Source organism: Schistocerca serialis, chromosome 2 (genome assembly GCF_023864345.2).
Source record: "Schistocerca serialis cubense isolate TAMUIC-IGC-003099 chromosome 2, iqSchSeri2.2, whole genome shotgun sequence".
Taxonomy (NCBI): Eukaryota; Metazoa; Arthropoda; class Insecta; order Orthoptera; family Acrididae; genus Schistocerca; species Schistocerca serialis.
Window position 1 is genome coordinate 453,610,625 of NC_064639.1, and position 20,331 is coordinate 453,630,955.

A 20,331-nucleotide genomic window follows, 5' to 3' on the forward strand; every position below is an offset into this window, starting at 1 on the left:
ACCATCCAAAACTTACAAACCACCCACATCACCCCCCCCCCCAAAAAAAACCACTAACAAATAAAAAACACAAAATAAACCAAAATCAATCATTTCCCCCCCCCCCCCAACAACCCGCCCAATTAAATCCACAACCAATAACTCCCGCCCTTCACCCCCCCCCCCCCCCACACACACACACAGAAATTGCAGGTTGGAAGAGCGCCTCTTCCCCTTCCCTATAACTTATTTATCCTCCCCCCCCCCCAAAATACTCCTGTGAACGGCGACATGTTATGCAGATCTTGGCGCCACTCACGTCCATCTAGAAAGGTAAGGCCTTATCATAAGGCTTTAGCAAAATGATTGCATTTCTGAGTGTCAGATCACTGGTGAATTCTCTTATCTATTTTTATTATTTTATATCCATTCTCCCAAGTACTTGACTGCAGGAACTTTACAGATAGTATTATTTCCTAGTGGGATTGTATAAGAAGCCTACTTGATATTGGTGATGAACTCAGTCTTCTGTCTGTTGACCCTCAAGGCGGTTTTTGCCGCAACACTGCAGAGGCTCTGTCGTTGATGAGTAGCCTCCTCCATGCTGTTGGCCAATAGGGTGAGATCATCAGCAAAGGCTAGACAGGATACATTTAGGTTGTCTTTCTTGTACTCCAGCTTCAGTCCTGCTTCTGGTGACAATGTGGAAGTCCATTCTCTGACAATCTTCTCCAGAACACAGTTGAAGAGGATACAAGAGAGGCCATCCCCCTGCTTGACTCTTGCGTCTGGATGGGAAAGCTCATGGAGAGTTCATCCCCTGAACTTGACATTGGAGGTCGTGCTCTTTAGGGTAGCTTGGACCAGTCTAGTAGTCTTCCCATCTAGGCCTAGTTCCCACAGGGTAGAGAAGAGTGTCTGTCGATCTAGTGAGTCATATGCCTTTTGGAAGTCTACCGTAATGGCTACACAGGGGTGTTCCCCTCGTCTCCTGTATGAGAAGATGGTCTTGAGGTTTTGAATCTGTTCTGAGCAGGACCTACTGGTATTCACCTAGTTGGGAGTCTAGCTATTTGGTGTCTCTATTTTGCAGGGCTTTAGAGAAGATCTTGTAGGTTTTACGCAAAAAGGGGGATGCCTCTGTAGTTGTTGAGGTCGGTCTTACTTCCTTTCTTGTGTAGTGGATGGATCACGGCTGAGATCCATCCCTCTGGCAAGACCTCTGTTCTTCAAATGTCCTGAATGATCTGGGTGATATTCTACAGGGACTGGTCATCTACATACTTTCAGATTTCTGCAACTATACCTTCTTCACCTGGGGCCTTGTTGTTCTTAAGATTTTTGATGATATTCTCTATTTCTTCCCTGTTGGGTGGTAAAGAGTCCTGGTGCCTGACTGTGGGCTCAGCAAAAGCAAGTCTCTCTTTAAGTTGTTCTGCATTGAGGAGTTTCTGGAAGTATTCTGCAAAGGTTTTTGTGCAGTCCCTGTTATTCATTTTGAGTTTCCCATCTGGCCCTCTGAGATGTAGGGCTGGGGCCGTGTATGAAGTAGTCTGTTTCTTGAGTTGCTTGTAGAGATCTCTTGAATTATTGTTTTTCTTGAAGTCTTCTTCTGCCTGTAGTATTTGAGAACTGTGGTAGTTCCTCTTGGTTTTGCGGATGATGCTTGCTGTTGTTTTTCTTTTCACCATGAAAGCCTGATGGTTGGGCTCATCTTTGCACTGATTCCACTTGATCCAGGCTCTATACTTTCCTCTATAGCTTGATCACATTCTGTGGTCCACCAAGGATGCTTGCCTTTGTTCGATGAAGCAGGTATAGTTTCATGAGCGGCATCCAGTACAGCCTTTTGAAGAGTTGGCCACCCTTGTTTCTGTGTGTTCTTCTCAAGCATGGTCTGGAAGTTGCAATCCTTATTGCTCAGCCAGAGGGTGTTAAACTTTGGTATTCTCGAAATCTTTTGGGTGTTGTGAGCTCTTCTCAAAGGTTGTAGGTTGGTGTTAACTAGGCAGATAGTGGCCAGAGTCAAGGTTTGCTCCCCTCATTACCTTGATGTTTTGTATTTCCTTGTGGCATCTCCAGTCAATAGCCATATGGTCTATCTGAAATTCACCCAGTGTGTGGTCATGGCCTTTCTTGGTAGTCGCTTGAACGCAGTTGATTTTAGGACCAGGTTGTAGTTGTCACAAAGGTCTATGAGCATAACATTTGGAGGCTGAGGTCAGATAAAGAAAATGCTGGAAGACTGAAGCATCTGACTCAAGAAAGTCCATTTCGCATCGTATGAAAAATGGGTACATCTGAAGGTGATGACAGACATTGTTATGAATGCCCAAATCTGACTCAAAGTGTGAAAACTGAGTCGAAAATAGGTTGATATGCTTCCAGAACAAGACGTTAGAACATTTTGTATGCAGCAGCATGAAAAATTATTTCTTCTCTGGCATTTCTGAGTACTCATCTCACTTAACACTCATTCATTATCTTCACTCACTGACTGACCTCTCTCTTCTCTACCTCTTATTCATCTCAGTAGTTTTCTCCCTGGTCTCTCACTGTCCTCCATGGCACTTAATTTTTTCCATTGTATCATCACTGATGAATCTAATTTGCAATCTCAATCTCATGCAATGAATGATCAATACTATGTAATCATGCCTCAAAGTCTTTGTGAATAAAAAATAAACCTGGGCAGCATCTGGCGTGTAACATGCGAACTCCCACATTGTTCTCACACTATCTCCTTGATGTGGCACCTCTCAGTCCTGGCTGTGGGATCCCGTGTAGAATTCATGTTGGATTTTCTCACGGACATGGCTAAGAATTACTTACACTGTTTGTCTGCTTTCCTGAATCGTCAAGAAGGCAGCAACCCAACAACAAACCTGTTTGTCTGTAAAGGAAATGAGCCTATGTTGCTATGCAATTGGGACTTGATTGCATCCCTCTGCTACCAGTTTACCTTTAAATAGGGCAACTCTTTCCGAGCAAAGCAAACATTTCAATTAAACCTTACCTGTATGGCTTTCAGGAAACTGTCTAGTGCGAGTGTGGCCTAAATGGAGCCCAGTTGTCCTGAGCATCTAAAATCAGAGTATTACATAGCTCCTTGGCATGACTCTCATGCTTTTGGTACAAAAGGTTGAGAGTCATGGCAACATGGCTCATCTACACTCACTGGTCCTGCCACTCACACTTCCTATTCATTAAAAAAAAATCTGCACTTATAATTTAAAAAAATAAATAAATATTATACTCATTCGCAAGCTGAGAGGCTTTTGTGAGGACGTGACATTGTTTTCAGTTGACCCAAATTCTGTCAACTGCAACCAACAGTTAACCCAACTAATGCCCATAACACTTCGAGACCAGCGATTTCTATCTGAAACCACCACACTGTTATTTTATTTTTTGAAGTATCAGTGCCTTTAGCATGAAACCACCAATGCTGCTGCAAGACACATATCTAGTGGTAGACTGAGGTACTGTTATGAATATAATGCTTTGTCGCAGTCATTTTTAGCGTTCAAAGCAATAGTTGGCGTGGAGACTGTGCTACATGATTGTAGGAGATTGTGACACGTGGTTTTCTTTATAGTGGGTACGTTGATGAGATCACTGACAGCAGAAATACATATATTTAAAATTATTGCAATGTGAATTTAGTGTGTACTACTGCTTTTGTGAGTAGTTTCACAATGAAACCACTGGGGCAGTACATAGTTTTGACACAAAATTTATTAAATTTTAGGCCCATTTTTGCTTGTTATTTAGGACTATGATTTGTTTTAGGCATTAGGAGTTCACTGAGGTTTCAAGATGTGGGATTGTGTCTAGGAGAAATGTGAATTTGTTTTCAAACGTATCATATGAAATGATGGGTGGCTGAAAACTCTATGTCCTAATGGTTCCAAGGTGAAACCACATCCTCAAAACAATTGAATGTTCACTTTTTGCTAATTTCTTCTTGTATTCATTGCTTACTATGCTAATTAAGGTTAACTGTGTGAAAAATTTTAACGTTATATATTTTTTTATCATATTGGTTGGCCTCAAAGACATAGTAAGTCATTACCAACCAAGATATGACTTATGTAGACAACACTCAACAACTTATAAATAACACTCTAAGAACATAAATTACATTGAACATACTCAAAATGTCAGAAATAAAAAATATGACAAACAGACTCAAGATACAGAGAACTGGGTCACATGGAACTTTTATAAAACAAAAAACCACAAACAATGACAGTATTCATCAAATAAAAAAATTACAAAGTGGTTGCCCGCCCAATTCACTGGTTACACAAATCAATAAATAGTCATGATGTAATCTTAGACTAACATAGGCCAGTTATGATTATGTGGAATGGGTAAAACACAATAATATTAACAGCAGTGTACCATGTACCAAAACTGACCTTACGACTTATCTTAGAAGAAAGATTAAGGGAAGGCAAACCTACATTTCTAGCATTTGTAGACTTAGAGAAAGCTTTTGACAATGTTGACTGGAACACACTCTTTCAAATTCTGAAGGTGGTAGGGGTAAAATACAGGGAGCGAAAGGCTATTTAAAATTTGTACAGAAACCAGATGGCAGTCATAAGAGTCGAGAGGCATGAAAGGGAAGCAGTGGTTGGGAAGGGAGTGAGGCAGGGTTGTAGCCTCTCCCCGATGTTATTCAATCTGTATATTGAGCAAGCAGTAAAGGAAACAAAAGAAAAATTCAGATTAGGTACTAAAATACATGGAGAAGAAATAAAAACTTTGAGGTTCGCCGATGACATTGTAATTCTGTCAGAGACAGTAAAGGACTTGGAAGAGCAGTTGAATGGAATGGACAGTGTCTTGAAAGGAGGATGTAAGATGAACATCAACAAAAGCAAAACGAGGATAATGGAATGTACGGTAGTCGAATTAAGTCGGGTGATGCTGAGGGAATTAGATTAGGAAATGAGATACTTAAAGTAGTAAAGGAGTTTTGCTATTTGGGGAGCAAAATAACTAATGATGGTTGAAGTAGAGAGGATATAAAATGTAGACTGGCAATGGCAAGGAAAGCGTTTCTGAAGAAGAGAAATTTGTTAACATCGAGTATAGATTTCAGTGTCAGGAAGTCGTTGCTGAAAGTATTTGTATGGAGTGTAGCCATGTATGGAAGTGAAACATGGACGATAAATAGTTTGGACAAGAAGAGCATAGAAGCATTTGAAATGTGGTGCTACAGAAGAATGCTGAAGATTAGATGGGTAGATCACATAAGTAATGAGGAGGTATTGAATAGACTTGGGGAGAAGAGGAGTTTGTGGCACAACCTGACAAGAAGAAGGGACCAGTTGGTAGGACATGTTCTGAGGCATTAAGGGATCACAAATTTAGCATTGGAGGGCAGCGTAGAGGATAAAAATTGTAGAGGGAGACCAAGAGATGAATACACTAAGCAGATTCAGAAGGATGTAGGTTGCAGTAAGTACTGGGAGATGAAGAAGCTTGCACAGGATAGAGTAGCATGGAGAGCTGCATCTCAACACTGAAGACCACAACCACCACAACAGCAACAACAACAACAACAACAACCACCATGTACTTCATCTATGTATTTGTTTCCCACAATAACAATAAATACAAGAAAAATGTCAGCGCTTTCAATTATACCACACCACTTGTGATTATCAGATGTGTGTGTGCATTGCTCATCTTCCGAGGCATCCTGTGCCTTCACTTAGTGTTATTGTGGGCAGGTCCTGTGAACTCTGATGTCAACAAGAGAGAGGAGAGATAAAAACCTGTGCATAATTACTAAGTACTTAAGCTCTTCTACATACCCAATCTTCTAACATAGTATACTAATCTTAACATGCCTAAATCTACTTTCTAAGCACAACTTTGCAAGATAATAACGTCTCCACCAATTGCATGGTGCTCCTGGCGTGTCTTCACAAAGTGCAAAATGGAACTTACAAAATCATATGTAAGGTTAGTTCTTAACATCCACACCTGCACCATCAACTTCTACACATCCTATGAAAACACACAACAAAACATGGGCAAATCAGATTAGAATTAAGCACACACAACAAGCAAAAACACAAACTAAATACCAGTAGATTACAGTGAACTGTGTTGTAATATTGCGCAATGAAAATATCCCCCCCCCTTCCCATGTCTATACCAATACCCTACAAAAACAAAAACACACACACACACACACACACACACACATACACACGGCTGTCTAACCACAATAAATAACATGCTAACCAAAAAATATTGAGTGTTTGTAACCCTCACAATTTATTATCCGCAACAAGTAAGTCATTCCTAGTCTCTCTTGCCACTTGGCTATGTAGAGAAACTCATGCTCCTATGACAATTGTCAGACTATTGCACCTCTTTCTTCTGTAGATGACATAACATTGTCTTCTACCACTACTGGAGGGTGGGGTATCACATACTTCCACAGTGCTCCTCTAAGTGTGTCTATGCCGCACTGCTATCTCTGCTGCGTTCTCCACCCATCATGAGCCTTTGTTACAATGGGAGGTCCATGTCTAACCTTTAGTACTGTCTTGGAGGGCTTATTGTTGGTTTTGACAGCTCATCATTTCATTACAGCCACACTGCATATTAGTGTGTTGTTTTCAGTGCACAACTTCCTTATTCACACGGGCAACGGAGTATCTTGAGAGCATGCTCATAAAAGCCCCTGGCACTCTAAACCCTATAAGCATATATGCAAAGCTCTCTAACCCACAAGCAGTTGCACCATGTCTGATATACACTCCTGGAAATTGAAATAAGAACACCATGAAATCATTGTCCCAGGAAGGGGAAACTTTATTGACACATTCCTGGGGTCAGATACATCACATGATCACACTGACAGAACCACAGACACATAGACACAGGCAACACAGCATGCACAATGTCGGCACTAGTACAGTGTATATCCACCTTTCGCAGCAATGCAGGCTGCTATTCTCCCATGGAGACGATCGTAGAGATGCTGGATGTAGTCCTGTGGAACGGCTTGCCATGCCATTTCCACCTGGCGCCTCAGTTGGACCAGCGTTCGTGCTGGACGTGCAGACCGCGTGAGACGACGCTTCATCCAGTCCCAAACATACTCAATGGGGGACAGATCCGGAGATCTTGCTGGCCAGGGTAGTTGACTTACACCTTCTAGAGCACGTTGGGTGGCACGGGATACATGCGGACGTGCATTGTCCTGTTGGAACAGCAAGTTCCCTTGCCGGTCTAGGAATGGTAGAACGATGGGTTCGATGACGGTTTGGATGTACCGTGCACTATTCAGTGTCCCCTCGACGATCACCAGTGGTGTACGGCCAGTGTAGGAGATCGCTCCCCACACCATGATGCCGGGTGTTGGCCCTGTGTGCCTCGGTCGTATGCAGTCCTGATTGTGGCGCTCACCTGCACGGCGCCAAACACGCATACGACCATCATTGGCACCAAGGCAGAAGCGACTCTCATCGCTGAAGACGACACGTCTCCATTCGTCCCTCCATTCACGCCTGTCGCGACACCACTGGAGGCGGGCTGCACGATGTTGGGGCGTGAGCGGAAGACGGCCTAACGGTGTGCGGGACCGTAGCCCAGCTTCATGGAGACTGTTGCGAATGGTCCTCGCGGATACCCCAGGAGCAACAGTGTCCCCAATTTGCTGGGAAGTGGCGGAGCGGTCCCCTACGGCACTGCGTAGGATCCTACGGTCTTGGCGTGCATCCGTGCGTCACTGCGGTCCGGTCCCAGGTCGACAGGCACGTGCACCTTCCGCCGACCACTGGCGACAACATCGATGTACTGTGGAGACCTCACGCCCCACGTGTTGAGCAATTCGGCGGTACGTCCACCCGGCCTCCCGCATGCCCACTATACGCCCTCGCTCAAAGTCCGTCAACTGCACATACGGTTCACGTCCACGCTGTCGCGGCATGCTACCAGTGTTAAAGACTGCGATGGAGCTCCGTATACCACGGCAAACTGGCTGACACTGACGGCGGCGGTGCACAAATGCTGCGCAGCTAGCGCCATTCGACGGCCAACACCGCGGTTCCTGGTGTGTCCGCTGTGCCATGCGTGTGATCATTGCTTGTACAGCCCTCTCGCAGTGTCCGGAGCAAGTATGGTGGGTCTGACACACCGGTGTCAATGTGTTCTTTTTTCCATTTCCAGGAGTGTATAAAAATCCACTTTGTGATTGTAGTAGAAAACAAGTAATTTAGTACGCTCATGTTGTACAATTCAGACTACTACTTCAGTGCTCCAATTGATCTTTCATCATTTATTATAAATTTTAGCAAAAGAAATAACGAGACAAAACAATTTATAGCAAATAATGAACAACAGACAACTGATATAAACCACGGAAATCACAGAAAAGCGAAATATGAAGATCTGTGCATGGCTGTGTATCGGGAGAAAGTGAGCTTGGCAATTGTGATCAATGGATGGATGGTGTCAACCATCCAAACTTTCTACCCAAGAAACCTTGACAATGCTGTGACGTGATGTGATGGGATGGGATTGGACAGCCAATGTAGATGCCGCCATTTGAAATGCATTGCAGAATATTTGGACAGGATGGGACATGATGTGACGTGATGCCTAGTGTGAATTTTCCTTAAAAGTGCATACATTCAGAGTACAACAAGTCAAAGCTCTTTATCATCAAAAAGATTAATATGTGTCAAAGGGATCATAAGGGTCTCGATACAGAATCGCTATTTCTTCAAATGCTGAAAGGGTATCAAGATCCTACAGAGTGATAGAAGACAAAGTAAAGCAGTAGCTCATTATGTCTTCAATTGGCCGTTTCATTGCTGTTTTAGAAGCTATTTCGGTTTTTTGTACTTCACTACTGAGAATGTGCCAATTTCATCTTTGCAACTTGCATGATCTGTATAGAAATAAATAAGTACACTACTAGTATAGTGTATATGTATCCTTAGCTGATAGATTCCTACCAGATCTTGTGGCTTGGTTGTAAATGTTAGACTACTAGTGTAGAAGTATGAGGTTCAATGTCACATAGGTTCTGTGATTCTTTTTTTCATTTATCACTTGTGTCACATCTGGCAATAATTTGTTAATGTGAATAATGCCAAGTTCCATCAAGGTACAGAAATCATTTTAAATTGTATAAGCCAATTCTAAGAAAATTCTGATGACAGTGGGCAGAGCTATGCAGTACTCTTGGCTGTTACCAGCATTCAGCTGTGAAGCATGCATGGCTGCTGGCAGCAGTCATATTCTTCGGCCAACACAGAGATGTTGTCATAGTGACATGTTCAAAATTGATTCGATATTACAGTGCCTGTCTTTTTCTGAATTACGATGCAAAGATACTTTGGACATGAATGCATGTCCAAAAGAACTTTGCATTGTAATTTAGAGTAACACAGGCACTGCAATACCTTATTTATCTGCCGACGCCGGTCAAGCAACTTTCAAGTAAAATGTCATGGTTCTGTCTGTGAGTCATGCATGGATAGCCAAATGGTAAGGCGATCACTAGCACTGAGCAGGAAATCTGGGTTTGAGTCATAGTCCAACACAAATTTTCATTGTCATCATTCCTTTCTACAGCTTATAGTTGTCCATATCACAATTACGAATACATTTAATGTATCCAGAATCGCGTAATGTGGCTGGATGTGGCAGAAGCACGAAGCAAGCCTGCCATTTTTGACTATCACAGTCCTTGGAAAACTGAGAACATATGCCTTTAGGCAAGTTACTGTATTCTAAAACGTATTTTCTTTAGCGATAAGACTGGAGATAATATTATTTGGCAACCAGCGACCCATATACCAGTTTTAGCTATTTATTTCCATTTCAAAACAAAGCACTTCAGTGATTATTTCTGAGACTGTAAAATACTTAAAGAGCATTCTTAGCGATTATGTGCAAGCTTGTGATTATGGGTGGCTTAGTTCGCTTTCATACATCATTTTTTATTTAATTTTATCCATAAAATTCACATAAATATATTACAGATTAACATCCTCACACTCGGCAAATTCAGAATCTCCATACACCCTAAAAATGACTTCAGTGGAGGTCATGTTTTCCAAATTTACATTGTCAACGTCTTTCATTTCAGTTCCTAGTGGGTTGTTAAGGAGCTCTTCCTGTGATATCTTTTTCAGTTTTTCAGACATCAAGTTCCTCACTTTTTGTGCTGTAAAGTCACCAAAGCGCAACTCTTCATCCACAGTTTTCACATGCACTATTAATTAATTTGTAGACTAAAATTTTCTGTTTACCTGCTCTAAGACTTATCATATTCTTTACGGTAGACAGAAGACTTTTGTTTTAATTTTAGTTCCCACTAAGTCAAGTCCATACTTGGCATTCAAAGTATCACATCTCAAATTTTTGTTCAAATAATCATTAGAAATGGAGTTCCACCAGTGAGCTCAATGGATTCCATATGACTGCTCATTTTCTGTAAATCATATATGAATTTGAGCATACTTTCTTTGGAATCAACAGAAGTCATTCCTTATAAAGTGACTGAAATCATAACCACAACTCATTACACAGCGAAACACATGTGGATGTCTGTCTTTCATCTGCCAAACAATGCAAAGAATTCATACCAGACATAAGAAGCAATATGCTATGATGTTTGCTTTCATTTTGAACAAATGCACATGAGTGTGTGCTTGTGATTTTACAAATGCAAAGCAAATGCGCAAAACTGAAGGAACTAACAACAATAAAGTTTCTTAATGGCCAAAGGAAACTTCACAATGTATGTTTTTGATCAATTTTGTGTGGCAAAGTGCTGAAAAATGAAACAACATTTCAAAACATTGTCATTATTTTGCCAGCGAAAATATATACATATAAACACATCAAACAATATTTATAAGAGGATAAATAGAGCCTATCTACTTTATCCACTACTATAAAATTAGGGAGTGCAGCAATAATAGGTTAACTTTCGGTGTCAGCAGATGATGACAGCGTCAAAAGTTTCTTCCTGAGAAACCTTGGCTTGATGTGATGTGACATTTCGTGATGTTTTGATGTCATGTAATGTGACAGCCAGTGTGTATTGGGCTTTACACAATTTGCTTTGCAGTCTCAATACGTCTGTCAAAATGTTGTCTATAAGTGCACAGTTGATTACCATTACTCTTTTTGTAAATTGTGTGAGAGAGAGTCAGCTTATATGAAATGATAAGCGACTTGAATATAACTGTGTAACATATTTGACTTAAACATGTAATGGGTAAAGGGCAACATGCAAATTCCATATTCCTGGATTTCCATAAAACATTTGACACAGTGCCTATTGCCGACCACTAATGAAGGTACAAGCATGCAGAATAGGTTATCAGGTACGTGAGTGGCTCAAAGAGTTCTTGAGCAGCAGAAGCCAGTATGTTGTACTAGATGGAGAGTTTTCATCAGAGACAAGGGTTTCATCAGGAGTTCCCAAGGAAGTGTGATAGAACTGCTGTTATTTTGTAAATATATAAATGATCTGGCTGACAGGGTAAGCGATGGTCTGCAGCTGTCTGCTGATGATGCTGTGGTGTCTGGGAATGTGTTGCCATTGAGTGACTGCAGGAGGATACTAGGTGACTTAGACAAATATTCTAGTTGGTATTATGAATGACAACTAGCTCTAAATATAGAAAAATATAAGTTAATGCAAATGAGTAGCGAAAACATACCCATAAATATTCGAGTACATCATTAGTACTGCACTGCTTGACACAACCGCACTGATGAAATATCTAGGTGTAACGTTTCCAAGCGATATCAAATGGAATGAGCTTGTAGAGATTGTAGTAGGGAAGGCGAATTGTCGACTTCGGTTTATTCGGAGAATTATACGAAAGTGTAATTCATCTGTAAAGGAGACTACATATAGAAACAGGTATAGTACGGTAAGACAAAATTTCACGAGTTTCAAAAGATTCCAAACCAGCTCTCCCTGCACTGTTACATGCAACAAAAGCAACAGTTATCCATCCATTACCAAGGCTATAAGAAGTGGAACTTTTCATTAAAGAAAAATTGAATCTCGCGCCACAAAACAATGTAGGCCCATTTAAAAGAACAAATTGAGCAGTTTTACCTACTCCCCTAACTACATTCTTCCCCTTACCTGTAGATGCAGCAGCACCAAGTGTGCCGTCCACATTTACAAGTGATTTGTATACGAGCAATCGTCGGCGACGACGATAACAACGTCTACGAACCATTGTAAGAAGCAGTGCCTCAGTGGCTATTCACTCACACAAGAGTGAATGCGCTAGACAGGACAGTGTGCTCCTTATATAGCATCAGCGCCACAAAACAATGTAGGCCCATTTAAAAGAACAAATTGAGCAGTTTTACCTACTCCCCTAACTACATTCTTCCCCTTACCTGTAGATGCAGCAGCACCAAGTGTGCCGTCCACATTTACAAGTGATTTGTATACGAGCAATCGTCGGCGACGACGATAACAACGTCTACGAACTCGCAGCTCCATGCGCTCTCTCTCGCACACTCAAGGTCACGCGCTACTAGGTCACGTGACTCACTGTGCTGCCATCTATTGAGCACCCAGAGAACCCAGAGAGCATCCCAGGGTGCCCCAGAGAGCTACAACACCAAGAAGAATCGCTTCTCGGCTTTTGGCAAGATCAATGTGTAGTATTGTGGCCCTTAAAAGGGCCTTTTTTTGAGGACTGCTTCAATGGTTATATGGAGTACAGTCACCCACAATGCGACAATCTTCCAAAGAGGAAGACCCATGAGCCTTAACCCATAAGTGAATATTACAATCAGAATTAACCTTAACACGTCTACGACAAGTCAAAGATAAACTCCCATGTGGCATAAGATAAGAACCCTCACCAGAGATAATAACCTCAGAAACAGGTATAGTACGGTAAGACAAAATTTCACGAGTTTCAAAAGATTCCAAACCAGCTCTCCCTGCACTGTTACATGCAACAAAAGCAACAGTTATCCATCCATTACCAAGGCTGGAAGAAGTGGAACTTTTCATTAAAGAAAAATTGAATCTCGCGCCACAAAACAATGTAGGCCCTTTTAAGGGCCACAATACTACACATTGATCTTGCCAAAAGCCGAGAAGCGATTCTTCTTGGTGTTGTAGCTCTCTGGGGCACCCTGGGATGCTCTCTGGGTTCTCTGGGTGCTCAATAGATGGCAGCACAGTGAGTCACGTGACTTAGTAGCGCGTGACCTTGAGTGTGCGAGAGAGAGCGCATGGAGCTGCGAGCCCTAGTATTACTAGGCTCGCAGCGGGCAAAAATCAAGTTGGCGATTGCGCAACTGCAGGTGATAAGGCGCTTTATCAATGGGCGCCCAGCAGTCCACATACGCTGCGTGCGCCAGGACTGATGCTATATAAGGAGCACACTGTCCTGTCTAGCGCATTCACTCTTGTGTGAGTGAATAGCCACTGAGGCACTGCTTCTTACAATGGTTCGTAGACGTTGTTATCGTCGTCGCCGACGATTGCGCGTTTACAAAACACTTGTAAATGTGGACGGCACACTTGGTGCTGCTGCATCTACAGGTAAGGGGAAGAATGTTGAGTAATGTTCGAGTGTTTGGGATGTGCACCAGATCGGATTAAAGGAAGAGATCGAAGCAATTCAGAGGCGAACCACTAGATTTGTTACTGGTAGGTGGGAACAACTTGCAAGTATTGCGAAGATGTTTTGGGAACTCACATGGGAATCACAGGAGAGCGATGTTCTTTTGATGGAGCACTATTGAGAAAATTTAGAGAACCGGCATTTGAGGCTGACTGCAGAACAAGTCTGTGTACTACCATCAATGTACATTTTGCATAAGGACCGTGAAGATAAGGTTTGAGAGATTAGGACTTATACAGATTCATGCAGACATTCGCTTTCCCTCACTCTGTTAGCGAGTGGAACAGGAAAGGAAACGACTAGCAGTGGTACATGGTACCCTCCTCCACACACCGTTCAGTGGCTTCTGTAGTACGTATGTAGATGTCGTTGAAATTAAAATATCCACTTAATGTAATGGTACACCATTATGCTTAAGAGTTAAAAACCTCATTACTGCGTTTAGTTTCATTAATTACACAAGATCATCTTACAGAGCCTAGTTTGTCGTGACTGTTACTATGAATTTCTCATCAATTCTACTTCTACAGCACAAGTTTCAGAGGAAGTTACTGTTCTGCATATTTGAATTACTACGTTACTTAATATAAATGGCATCTCCACCCAGAACATCACTTCTGAGGGTGGTTCGTGTACCCTGAATAACTATAAATTGTACCTTAAAGTTCTCACTCAATGTAGGCAAAGCGAATGAAGCAAAAGTATACAACAACAGTAACTAAACAAACGAGTCATGGCCAGGCAGCCATATTGCCACGCATCACATGTGATTCATCATATTTAGTGAAGATTCCAAGCTATCAACGATCGATCGCTGCAGTCTGCAATTTCTCAAAAGACATGGGATCTCCAGGCAGACTCTGTCCTGGTGACAGTTTATTTGCAACCTGTCATTTGCATTTGGGTATCTTAATCTACATCTACATCTCTCTACTTCGATACTCCGCAATCCACCTTAAGGCGCATGGCGAAGGGTACCCCACACTACTTCTCCTTGTAATTTTCTCTCCTGATCCACTCGCAAGTAGAACGAGAGAAAAACGAGTGTCTGTCTGCCTCTGTATGAGCCTTAATTTCTCACATCCTACATTCGTGGTCCTTACGCGCTATGTATGTTGGAGGCAACAGAATCATTCTGTAGTCAGCTTCAAATGCCGGTTTCCTAAACTTTCTAAATGGTGTTCCTCGAAAAGAATGTCGCCTTCCCTCCAGGGATTCCCATTTGTGTTCCCAAAGCACCTTCATAAAACTTGCCAGTTGTTCAAACCTACCAATAAGAAATCTAGCACCCCGCCTCTGAGTAACTTCGATGTCTTCCTTTAATCCGACGTGGTACGGATCACAAACACTCGAGAAGTACACAATAAGAAGCCGCACTAGCGTCCTATATGTGGTCTCCTTTACGGATGAACTACACTTCCGTAGAATTCTTCCAATAAACCGAAGTCGACCATTCACCTTTCCTACTACAATCCTCACATGCTCGTTCCATTTCACATCGCTTTGCAATGACCAGATATTTAAACGATGTGACTGTGTCAAGCAGGACACTACTAATGCTGTACCTGAACATTATGGATTTGTTTTTCCTACTCATCTGCATTAACTTATATTTTTCTACATTCAGGGCATGCTACCATTCATTACACAAACTAAAAATTTTGTCTAAGTCATCTTATATCTCCTACAGTCACACAACGACGACACCTTCCAAACACCACAGCATCATCAGCAAACAACCGCAGATTGCTGCTCACCCTGTCCACCAAATCATCCACGTATATAGAGAATAACAGTGGTTCTAACAAATTTCCCTAGGGCACTCCTGAGGATACCCTTGTGTCTGATTAACATTCGCCTTCGAGGACAATATACTGGGCACTATAGTTTAAGAAGTGTTCGATCCCTCATATATCTGTGAACCTATTTTTTTATTCTCGTACCTTTTGTAACAACCTGCAATGGGGCTCTGTGTTAGACACTTTCTGGAAATCTTCATCCATAGTTCGCAGTATATCATCCGCACGAGCGATGCTTCCTAAAAACAAGCTGGTTCGTGGACATATGCTTCTCGGTCTCAAGATTTCTTTTTTTTTTTTTTGCGGTATTAATCTGTAATTTTGTGGGTCCGTTCTTCTGCTCTTCTTATACACAGGAGTAGCTTTTTCCAGTCGCTTGGAAGTTTGCGCTGGGCGAGAGATTCGCAATAAATGCAAGCCATGCAGAGGGCCAGTGCCATAGAGTACTCTTTGAAAAACCGATTTGGGATTCCCTCTGGATCTGGAGACTTATTTGTTTTGAACTCCTTCAATTGTTTCTCTACACCAGGGATTCTTATTGCTATGTAGTCCAATGGAAAATCTTTTGGATGGTCAAACAATGATATGTTCGTACGAGTCTCCTTCGTGAACGATTTCTTGATTGGGAAATTTAAAACTACAGCTTTCTATTTGCCATCTTCAGCTGCCAAACCAGACTGGTCAACAAGTTACTGGATGGAAGACTTCGGCCCAATAGCGATTTTACATAGGATCAGAATTATCTCCGCATATACAGGGTGTTACAAAAAGGTACAGCCAAACTTTCAGGAAACGTTCCTCACACACAAATAAAGAAAATATGTTATGTGGACATGTGTCCGGAAAAATGTTAGAGCTCATTTTAGTTTTGTCAGTATGTACTGTACTTCCTCGATTCACCGCCAGTTGGCCCAATTGAAGGAAGGTAATGTTGACTTCGGTGCTTGTGCTGACATGCGACTCATTGCTCTACAGTACTAGCATCAAGCACATCAGTACGTAGCATCAACAGGTTAGTGTTCATCACGAACGTGGCTTTGCAGTCAGTGCAATGTTTACAAATGCCGAGTTGGCAGATGCCCATTTGATGTATGGATTAGCACGGGGCAATAGCCGTGGCGCGGTACGTTTGTATCGAGACAGATTTCCAGAACGAAGGTGTCCCGACAAGAAGACTTTCGAAGCAATTTATCGGCGTCTTAGGGAGCACGCAACATTCCAGCCTATGACTCGCGACTGGGGAAGATCTAGAACGTCAAGGACACCTGCAATGGAGGAGGCAGTTCTTCGTGCTGTTGACGATAACCCTAATGTCAGCGTCAGAGAAGTTGCTGCTGTACAAGGTAACGTTGACCACGTCACTGTATGGAGAATGCTATGGGAGAACCAGTTGTTTTCGTACCATGCACAGCGTGTGCAGGCACTATCAGCAGCTGATTGGCCTCCACGGGTACACTTCTGCGAATGGTTCATCCAACAATATGTCAATCCTCATTTCAGTACAAATGTTCTCTTTACGGATGAGGCTTCATTCCAACGTGATCAAATTGTAAATTTTCACAATCAAAATGTGTGGGCTGACGAGAATCCGCACGCAATTGTGCAATCACGTCATCAACACAGGTTTTCTGTGAACGTTTGGGCAGGCATTGTTGGTGATGTCTTGATTGGACCCCATGTTCTTCCACCTACGCTCAATGGAGCACGTTATCATGATTTCATACGGGATACTCTACATGTGTTGCTAGAACATGTGCCTTTACAAGTACGACACAACATGTGGTTCATGCACGATGGAGCTCCTGCACATTTCAGTCGAAGTGTTCGTACGCTTCTCAACAACAGATTCGGTGACCAATGGATTGGTAGAGGCGGACCAATTCCATGGCCTCCACGCTCTCCTCACCTCAACCCTCTTGACTTTCATTTATGGGGGCATTTGAAAGCTCTTGTCTACGCAACCGCGGTACCAAATGTAGAGACTCTTCGTGCTCGTATTGTGGACGGCTGTGATACAATACACCATTCTCCAGGGCTGCATCAGCGCATCAGGGATTCCATGCGCCGGAGGGTGGATGCATGTATCCTCGCTAACGGAGGACATTTTGAACATTTCCTGTAACATAGTGTTTGAAGTCACGCTAGTACGTTCTGTTGCTGTGTGTTTCCATTCCATGATTAATGTGATTTGAAGAGAAGTAATAAAATGAGCTCCAACATGGAAAGTAAGCGTTTCTGGACACATGTCCACATAACATATTTTCTTTCTTTGTGTGTGAGGAATGTTTCCTGAAAGTTTGGCAGTATCTTTTGGTAATACCCTGTAGATCTGTTCATAGACGAACGAATCTCCCCAGCCTTTGCTTGCCATCATTTGCGCATTCTCTTTTGAACAGAGTGTGCGACGACCTCTGTTTCCTCAGATGTTTCCGAATCTCATTATTAAACCGTGGTGGGTCTATTCCATCCTTAATCTACTTACTAGACACGTAATTCTGTAGATTACAATCTCCTCAAACTTTGCCCATAATTCCTCTACATCTAACTTACAGGAACTAAGAAGTGTCAGTAATGTCTATCTAAGTGAGATGCTGACAACCTCTTATCTGTTCTTTCTAGCAGAAATATTCTTCTAGACTTCTCGACTGATTTATTAACTTGCATAACTATAGTTGCTGTAATGATGTCATGACCGCTGATCCCCATTTCCACACTGATGTTGTTGGTAAGGTTCAGCCTGTTTCTAGGTACAAGGTCCTAGGTATTTCCATTAATCAGTCTCCTGGAAGAACGCTCCTGACACTTTGTACACATGGCGCACATTGTGTGCACAGGCCCTCTAGCACTAATCTGAGCTCTAGAATTTGTGAATATTGCCATGTTGACAGTTCCACCCATATTGCCACCTCTACAACTCAAGGTCAAAATGGTAAACCAGTGAACGACCAACCTGGTGTAACAGCAAATAGCAGCATAGTGGCATTGGCAACATAGCTGCTGGCTGTCATGGACATTCTTTCAGTGGGTTGACTATAAAAACAACTTCCTTGGTGTGGACCATAGAGTAAGAGATATTTCTGCTCTATGACATGGACACAGCTTGAAGGCTCACACATTGACTGATAGGAGGAGCTGTTTCGATAAAGGTGGAATGGCATCGGTCTATGTCAGACACTTTGCCTCATTGTGTCCAAAGGGTGTTACAGTCTATGGAGGAGCCCTAATGACATAAATGTGAAGAGAGCGACTTATGCACTCCGCCATTTTTTGGAGACCAAAATAGTACAAGTAGCATGTGTGTGTGTTCCTGTGTTATTCATCGAAATAATGACATAAATCTGTGAAAAAATTATTTTTGTTGTTTACAGATGTACAAAAAGAAATGGGAAGTCAGCTGTTAATTTCTTCAGGTAAATGCTTCAACTAAATCAATCCATTTGCTTTAAATGTGGATTATCCGTTTCGATGTTTTAATTCACTGGCTTTAAATTCATATGTCTACATTACATAGTTCCACAAAGTACAGCATAGGTCTGTCGATCAGGTCACTGTGATGAAATGTAGCATAGCCATCAAATATAGTAGAATATGTTTAGATATTCTCTATGAAGTTGACTAACATCGACTTTGACTTCAAATATTCCCACTGGAGATGGTGCAGTATCTTGCACTTTTCATTCTTCTTGTCATTCATACAGATTTTAAGATGCACTAGATGTTTCATAAATAGTGTAATGTATCACTGTATGATATGTGTTTGACGAATTTTGCTGTTGGCGAATGGTTTCACAGCAGCAAAACCACCAAAAATACTTTTACTTCAATGCTTACATTTGAGATCATTCAGAGAGTGAATGTTATGACCAGACAACAAACCATTCATTTACAATTTGAATCATATGAATTCGATTTTTTGCATATATGATTATTATGCTGTGAAGTAATTGTTATGTTGGAAGCTTTTTCCACATTTTGTTATGTTCACAGATGTTCTCCTAAACTGTCACACAACGTATTTCAGAATATTATATGCTCATCCCCTTGATCAATGTAGTCATTTTCCTCTGCTGCTTTTTATTTACAAGCTATAACTGGTACCACCAATGACTATCCTGTTTCTGCTCTTCACTTCTCTTTTATTACAGTGAGGGAGTTCAGAATTGAGAGCCTACAAGCTGGCTGGCACAAGATAAGAGTGTTCTTAAAAGGAATGATCAAGGTTGTGATCTTGTTAGTGGAAGACTGAGTCTCAGCGTCAGGTAGTCGCCACAGCATTCACATCCTCCCATCCCAAGCACATTGCATGATGCACAGGAACAGCTACCTGTCAGAGAAAATTCAGCATTGTTCAAAAAATCCTTTTAGAAAGATAAAAAAAAAATCTAGCCAAGTGTCACTTCCTAAAGACTAACGTGAGAACCGCTGTAGCCTCAGTAGCCACAGAATAACGTTCTCGTGTAATTTCTAAGATAAGCGTTTCCATTGGTTCATAGGTTTATATTCAGTTGAGTGTGTGTTTTTCATGTATGTCTGTGTGGGAACTCTCTTATTTGTCAGCCTCAGAATCGTATAAGGGATTTGGAGAAATCTCCTGGCTTCTTCCTCATACTACAAAATTGGTTAATAATAACAAAATCTACAAGAGTAGTATTTTGTTTAACAGTATTACTAAAATCTTAATGCATGGAACTTGCAATGTCTGCTTCTATTGGCTAGTGAGATTCCTGCTCTGATGGTGGATAGCCAAGTTTCAGAGCGTTAAGATAGAAACACTTGCTGCTAAGGGATGGAGAAGAAAAGATTTGCTTCTGGGCTGCTAGGCTACTGATGAGATAAGTGTTGCTGTTGTATAGAAGGATCTGTGCACTTGAGCACTGAGTACAGAGAGA

At 41.9% G+C, this 20,331-nt stretch overlaps 1 long non-coding RNA gene across 2 annotated transcripts in view; it reads right to left on the minus strand.

The window, feature by feature from the left end:
* Nucleotides 1–12,512, minus strand: part of LOC126457337 (uncharacterized) — a 46,972-nt gene extending 34,460 nt beyond the window's left edge. Inside the window, exons 1-2 of one of the 2 annotated variants that reach the window (XR_007585458.1) lie at nucleotides 12,397–12,512; nucleotides 11,697–11,874 (exon numbers count right to left, since the gene is read on the minus strand). This is a non-coding gene — a long non-coding RNA (uncharacterized LOC126457337). Of the gene's footprint in view, nucleotides 1–11,696; nucleotides 11,875–12,133; nucleotides 12,219–12,396 lie in introns of those variants that run through there. The other variant, XR_007585459.1, reaches the window with a different exon arrangement.
* Nucleotides 12,513–20,331: the final 7,819 nt, after the last annotated feature.